At 49.5% G+C, this 7,500-nt stretch overlaps 1 non-coding gene across 1 annotated transcript; it reads left to right on the forward strand.

The window, feature by feature from the left end:
* Positions 1 to 5,314: 5,314 nt before the first annotated feature.
* On the forward strand, positions 5,315 to 5,469 carry LOC143176558 (5.8S ribosomal RNA). Its single transcript, XR_013001090.1, has one exon. It is a non-coding gene; the product is annotated as a 5.8S ribosomal RNA (ribosomal RNA).
* Positions 5,470 to 7,500: the final 2,031 nt, after the last annotated feature.

Below are 7,500 nucleotides of genomic sequence, written 5' to 3' on the forward strand. Positions count from 1 at the left end.
TAATAGAACGTTGAGTTGACTTATCGGGTCTTCGTTGGAATTACCGTCGCTGGCATTGTAAACTCCAGATGACCTTGTGATTCCTTCGTCGGGCACTGGTAAAGGGTGGCGATGATGCGTTCTATAATAGAAATACCCGTCGTAGCGTTTCTTCCGAGTCAACCCGCTCACGAAACTCTCTCTCGTCGTGGAATCCCCGCGTCGGAGAGTAAAACGCGAATTCATACTATGAAAACTTACGTCTCTCGACGATGGGACGATCCACGCGAAGAGTTGTTTACGTGCACGCGTATGGTGCGATTGCGTCGATTCGCTTTTCTGTACGGGGAGAAATAGAACGTTGAGTTGACTTATCGGGTCTTCGTTGGAATTACCGTCGCTGGCATTGTAAACTCCAGATGACCTTGTGATTCCTTCGTCGGGCACTGGTAAAGGGTGGCGATGATGCGTTCTATAATAGAAATACCCGTCGTAGCGTTTCTTCGGAGTCAACCCGCTCACGAAACTCTCTCTCGTCGTGGAATCCCCGCGTCGGAGAGTAAAACGCGAATTCATACTATGAAAACTTACGTCTCTCGACGATGGGACGATCCACGCGAAGAGTTGTTTACGTGTACGCGTATGGTGCGATTGCGTCGATTCGCTTTTCTGTACGGGGAGAAATAGAACGTTGAGTTGACTTATCGGGTCTTCGTTGGAATTACCGTCGCTGGCATTGTAAACTCCAGATGACCTTGTGATTCCTTCGTCGGGCACTGGTAAAGGGTGGCGATGATGCGTTCTATAATAGAAATACCCGTCGTAGCGTTTCTTCCGAGTCAACCCGCTCACGAAACTCTCTCTCTCGTCGTGGAATCCCCGCGTCGGAGAGTAAAACGCCGAAGGCTTACTATGAAACTTACGTCTCTCGACGATGGGACGATCCACGCGAAGAGTTGTTACGTGCACGCGTATGGTGCGATTGCGTCGATTCGCTTTTCTGTACGGGGAGTAATAGAACGTTGAGTTGACTTATCGGGTCTTCGTTGGAATTACCGTCGCTGGCATTGTAAACTCCAGATGACCTTGTGATTCCTTCGTCGGGCACTGGTAAAGGGTGGCGATGATGCGTTCTATAATAGAAATACCCGTCGTAGCGTTTCTTCCGAGTCAACCCGCTCACGAAACTCTCTCTCGTCGTGGAATCCCCGCGTCGGAGAGTAAAACGCGAATTCATACTATGAAAACTTACGTCTCTCGACGATGGGACGATCCACGCGAAGAGTTGTTTACGTGCACGCGTATGGTGCGATTGCGTCGATTCGCTTTTCTGTACGGGGAGAAATAGAACGTTGAGTTGACTTATCGGGTCTTCGTTGGAATTACCGTCGCTGGCATTGTAAACTCCAGATGACCTTGTGATTCCTTCGTCGGGCACTGGTAAAGGGTGGCGATGATGCGTTCTATAATAGAAATACCCGTCGTAGCGTTTCTTCCGAGTCAACCCGCTCACGAAACTCTCTCTCGTCGTGGAATCCCCGCGTCGGAGAGTAAAACGCGAATTCATACTATGAAAACTTACGTCTCTCGACGATGGGACGATCCACGCGAAGAGTTGTTTACGTGCACGCGTATGGTGCGATTGCGTCGATTCGCTTTTCTGTACGGGGAGAAATAGAACGTTGAGTTGACTTATCGGGTCTTCGTTGGAATTACCGTCGCTGGCATTGTAAACTCCAGATGACCTTGTGATTCCTTCGTCGGGCACTGGTAAAGGGTGGCGATGATGCGTTCTATAATAGAAATACCCGTCGTAGCGTTTCTTCCGAGTCAACCCGCTCACGAAACTCTCTCTCGTCGTGGAATCCCCGCGTCGGAGGGTAAAACGCGATATATAATAGTATATGCCAGTGGTTCGCGCGCGTCGTCTCTGAGATACGCGGTCGACAGAGTTCCGAAAACACGTGATGTGCCACGATTTCCGTGCGTCTTACATCTTTCGACGATGGGACGATCCACGCGAAGAGAACGTTCGTGCTTGCGTGAGGTGCAACAGCGTCGATTCGCTTTTCTGTACGGGGAGAAATAGAACGTTGAGTTGACTTATCGGGTCTTCGTTGGAATTACCGTCGCTGGCATTGTAAACTCCAGATGACCTTGTGATTCCTTCGTCGGGCACTGGTAAAGGGTGGCGATGATTCGTTCTATAATAGTAATACCCGTCGTAGCGTTTCGACCGATGTCACCCGCCACGAATGTCTCTCTCGACGTGGAAACCCCGCGCCGAAGAGTAAACGCGAAGGCTTACCATACGAAAGAAAACGGTATTATACGCCTGTGGTATGTGCGTCTCGGCTCTGTGATACGCGATCGGCAGAGTTACAAAAAAACGTTGATGGGCCACGATTTCCGTGCGTCTTACATCTTTCGACGATGGGACGATCCACGCGAAGAGTAGTTACGTGCTCGCGCGAGGTGCGATAGCGTCGATTCGCTTTTCTGTACGGGGAGAAATAGAACGATGAGTTGACTTATCGGGTCTTCGTTGGAATTACCGTCGCTGGCATTGTAAACTCCAGATGACCTTGTGATTCCTTCGTCGGGCACTGGTAAAGGGTGGCGATGATTCGTTCTATAATAGAAATACCCGTCGTAGCGATTCGGCCGAGACACCCGCCACGAAACTCTCTCTCGTCGTGGAATCCCCATGTCGGAGAGTAAAACGCGAAGGCTAACTATATAAGAAACATATAGTATTATTTATGCCTGTGGTTCTCCGTTTGTCCTACTCTCAGATACGCGACTCGGAGAGTTACGAATAATCGTGATGGACCACGATTTCTGTACGTCTTACATCTTTCGACGATGGGACGATCCACGCGAAGAGATCATTCCTGCTTGCGTGAGGTGCGATAGCGCCGATTCGCTTTTCTGTACGGGGAGAAATAGAACGATGAGTTGACTTATCGGGTCTTCGTTGGAATTACCGTCGCTGGCATTGTAAACTCCAGATGACCTTGTGATTCCTTCGTCGGGCACTGGTAAAGGGTGGCGATGATTCGTTCTATAATAGAAATACCCGTCGTAGCGATTCGGCCGTGTCACCCGCCACGAAAATCTCTCTCGTCGTGGAATCCCCGCGTCGTAGAGTAAACGCGAAGGCTTGCTATAGAAGACTATAGTTTATACGCCTGTGGTTCACCGGTTGCCTGCTCTCCGGGGTACGCGATCGCGCAGGAGTTACGGAAGAACTTGATGGGCCACGATCTCCAAGCGGCTATATCTTTCGACGATGGGACGATTCACGCGAAGAGAACGTTCGTGCATGCGTGAGGTGCGATAGCGTTGATTCGCTTGTCTGTACGGGGAGAAATAGAACGATGAGTTGACTTATCGGGTCTTCGTTGGAATTACCGTCGCTGGCATTGTAAACTCCAGATGACCTTGTGATTCCTTCGTCGGGCACTGGTAAAGGGTGGCGATGATTCGTTCTATAATAGAAATACCCGTCGTAGCGTTTCGACCGATGTCACCCGCCACGAAATTCTCTCTCGTCGTGGAATCCCCGCGTCGGAGAGTAACCGCCGAAGGCTTGCTATAGAAGACTATAGTTTATACGCCTGTGGTTCACCGGTTGCCGGCTCTCCGGGGCACGCGATCGCGCGAAGGTTACGGAGGGACGTGAAGCGCCCGAGCAATGAAACGTCCGCAGGAGGAAACGAGCAACCGCCGAACATTGTTTCGCGACGTTTCCATAATGTATTGTCGTTTCGCTCGCATCCCGCTTCTTTCCCCTAGTTTCCTCGACGCGTAGTTTCGCAGCCTTAGTGGACGAATCATTCTCGATTCGAGGAAAGATATGCAGTGGGGCGTGCAATGAGCCCGCCAGAGACCACGATCTCCAATGCGTCTTTACATCTTTCGACGATGGGATGATCCACGCGAAGAGAACGTTCGTGCTTGCGCGAGGTGCGTTAGCGTCGATTCGCTTTTCTGTACGGGGAGAAATAGAACGATGAGTTGACTTATCGGGTCTTCGTTGGAATTACCGTCGCTGGCATTGTAAACTCCAGATGACCTTGTGATTCCTTCGTCGGGCACTGGTAAAGGGTGGCGATGATTCGTTCTATAATAGAAATACCCGTCGTAGCGATTCGGCCGAGTCACCCGCCACGAAACTGTCTCTCTTTCGTCGTGGAAACCCCGCGTCGGAGAGTAAAACGCGCGAAGGCTGTGACTGTAACATATATATATACAGTATACAATGCCTGTGGTTTTTGCGCGTGTCGGCTCTTCGGTATACGCGATCGGCCAGAGTTACGGAGGGACGGTGAAGCGCACGAGAAATTGAAACGGCCGCACGATTGGAACCGAGCAACCGTCGAACATTGTTTCGCGACGTTTCCATAATGCGTTTTCGTTTCGCTCGCATACCGCTTCTTTTCCCCTAGTCTCTGAGACGCGTTTTCGAGCCGTTCTTCTACTATCGATTCTCGTAGAGAGAAGGGACCGGGTAGTCTGGAAGTGGAACCCGCATCTTGCGTGTACCGTACACGGAATTGAGAGGACCGGCCGTGAAGCTCGTTTTAAAGCCGTGCGTCTGACACCCAACTCTTGCGCGCCAATTTCGCGGCAAGAGATAATATGGGACGAATGACCGGCAAAGAGCCAGCTGTGAAGTCTGTTTTTTTAATCGAATCCGTGGACGTGTGTATGCCGTAGCGTCGCTCGTCGTGTTCGTTCATGGTCGTTCCGAGAGAAAGAACGAAAGCGGTAACGAAGGGACCGGCCGTGAAGCTCGTTTTAAAGCCGCGCGTCTGACACCCAACTCTTGCGCGCCAATTTCGCGGCAAGAGATAACATGGGACGAATGACCGGCAAAGAGCCAGCTGTGAAGTCTTTTTTCATTATTTGCTTTCAATCGATCGATCGGTACGATTCGTGCAACGTTTCGCGCGATGCGACGCGAAAACATGCGCGCAACAATAGATGCGTCTGATCGGAAGAACGCGAGGGTCGACTGCACGCGATGGATTCAGTATCGGGTAGGATACAAAATATATCCCCGTCGTTTCCACGCGTGCGAGTCTTCTGCGTCTTTCGCGGGTTTTTGAATGCACTATACGCCCGGAACGTCGAGAAATATATACATATTACTTGAACGTTTTTCGTCTCGAAAGGCTTCGGTGTCGTCTCCAAGGCGACGCCTGAATCTCCTTCGCGCGCTGGTCGGAGATTCAGGTATCAACTTTTATCTTCTCTTTGAAAGAAGAGAGATATTAGGTCGAACAAATGAGAATAAAATTATATATGTGAAATATAAAATTTATACGATTACCCTGAACGGTGGATCACTTGGCTCGTGGGTCGATGAAGAACGCAGCTAATTGCGCGTCAACGTGTGAACTGCAGGACACATGAACATCGACATTTCGAACGCACATTGCGGTCCACGGATACAATTCCTGGACCACGCCTGGCTGAGGGTCGTTTACGTACCATACACTGCTTGCGTAGCTCTGTCAAATCCCCGCCGTCGTTCACCTCTTCGGATCGAACGTTTTTTTACCGAAGGGCGCAAAGAACGTTTCTGAGTCGGGTTAAGAGAAGGATGCTACGTACGAGCGAACGATGGGTGTCTCGTCGGCGTTTGTCGCGGACACGCGAAAATTCTGTGAATTTCACGGACAGTGTACGTTCTAGTTGTTGCAAAACGATCGGAATCGTTTGTATGGACTCGCGTGAGTGTTCGCGGCGTCGTGCGTCGTTCAATTACGACCGCCCGCGGATACCGCTCCACTGCGATATGGATCTGAGCGACAACTTTTTCGGCTGTTCGTGAGATGAACGGTTTCGTGTGTTTAGAAAAATTTTTTTTCCCGCGCTCCCGACGTCACCTGAAATGATGCGTCAGAGGTGAAAGAAAATATTAAGAAGTCGAGAGAGAGAGAGACTACACACGTTTTATTCATATTTTGTATACCGTGCGTGAGACGGATGTGCACGACACGTCGTATGTCGGTATATTACCGACTGGCCCCAGGGAGATTGTTTTCTTCCTCTCTTACGAATGAGATGTACGTTTCGGAGGATCGTCGTTACCGAAACACACGGCAAAACGAGACTTCTCGCAGCAGAACCTTTATACACAATACACATCGACTCTTTTTACCCCGAGAGAGAGAGAAAAGGTGTATTTCTTTTTTTTATTTTTCGAATTCGACGCACGAACGCTTTGACGACTGGAGAAAAACACGGTGTGTGTTAAAATCGTGCGGGACGAGCATGCGTATTCGTAACGGGTCGAATAGTTCTTATTCCCCGTCGTCGCGTGTCCTCGCTGGACCACCACCGTGCGCTTCCGCCACGTTCAGTTGAATTTCGAAATATATATATATAAAAAGAATCACCATATACTCTCTTTCGGGAGGTGTATTTTTATCGGTTTCTGCTATAGAGAAGAGACGGAGATCGTGTTGTGAGGTGTAACGTTTCTGTATCCCCGTTTCGGAGGATCGTCGTTATCGGCGGAACACACGTCAAAACGAGACTTCTCGCAGAACCTTTATACACAATACACATCGACTCTTTTACCCCGAGAGAGAGAAAAGGTGTTTTTCTTTTTTTTTTATTTTTCGAATTCGACGCACGAACGCTTTGACGACTGGAGAAAAACACGGTGTGTGTTAAAATCGTGCGGGACGAGCATGCGTATTCGTAACGGGTCGAATAGTTCTTATTCCCCGTCGTCGCGTGTCCTCGCTGGACCACCACCGTGCGCTTCCGCCACGTTCAGTTGTATTTCGAAATATATATATATATAAAAAGAATCACCATATACTCTCTTTCGGGAGGTGTATTTTTATCGGTTTCTGCTATAGAGAAGAGACGGACGATCGTGTGTGACACCACGTGGTAACGTTTCCGTATCCCCGTAAAATACGTTTATCTTTTCTCGTAGAAAAGAGAGAGGAAGAGGCAGGAGCTCCTCTTTGGCGAGGCTTTCGAACGTCGCGTCCCGTCCGCCGGAATATAATGATATAAATATATAACCGCCGCCGACTTTGTGCGAAAGCGTTGAAACGAACGCGTCGGTCGCCCCATGGTGTGTGTTTGTCGTGTCTTCTTTTCCTCTTCTGCACTTCTCTTCACTGTCGATCGCGAGACCGCGCGAGATCCGCTTCGGTCGTCCAGTCCCCGAAAATTCTTCTCGGACGGGCGTTAAAGTTAACCGGAGCGCGAGATCGTCTAGCGAGAGTCTTTTTCGCGATCGAGTAAAATGTGATAGAAGAAGGAGAAGAGTGTAAAAAGAGAATATAGACACGCGACGCAGCAGAGACCACTGGTGAGGCGCATAAGACGCGTTCGCGAACGATTTTTCGCGACGATACGGAGTCGCGCGTGTCGCGGTATATTTATCATTTATATACGTTATAATATGAATATTGTTGTGTTCGAACGCACTCTCCTCTAGACTTTGTTTTTTTTGCCTTTGAGCGATTTTTATGAAATTCGATTGAA

The sequence above is a fragment of the Nomia melanderi genome, unplaced genomic scaffold (genome assembly GCF_051020985.1).
Source record: "Nomia melanderi isolate GNS246 unplaced genomic scaffold, iyNomMela1 scaffold0629, whole genome shotgun sequence".
In the NCBI taxonomy this organism is placed as follows: Eukaryota; Metazoa; Arthropoda; class Insecta; order Hymenoptera; family Halictidae; genus Nomia; species Nomia melanderi.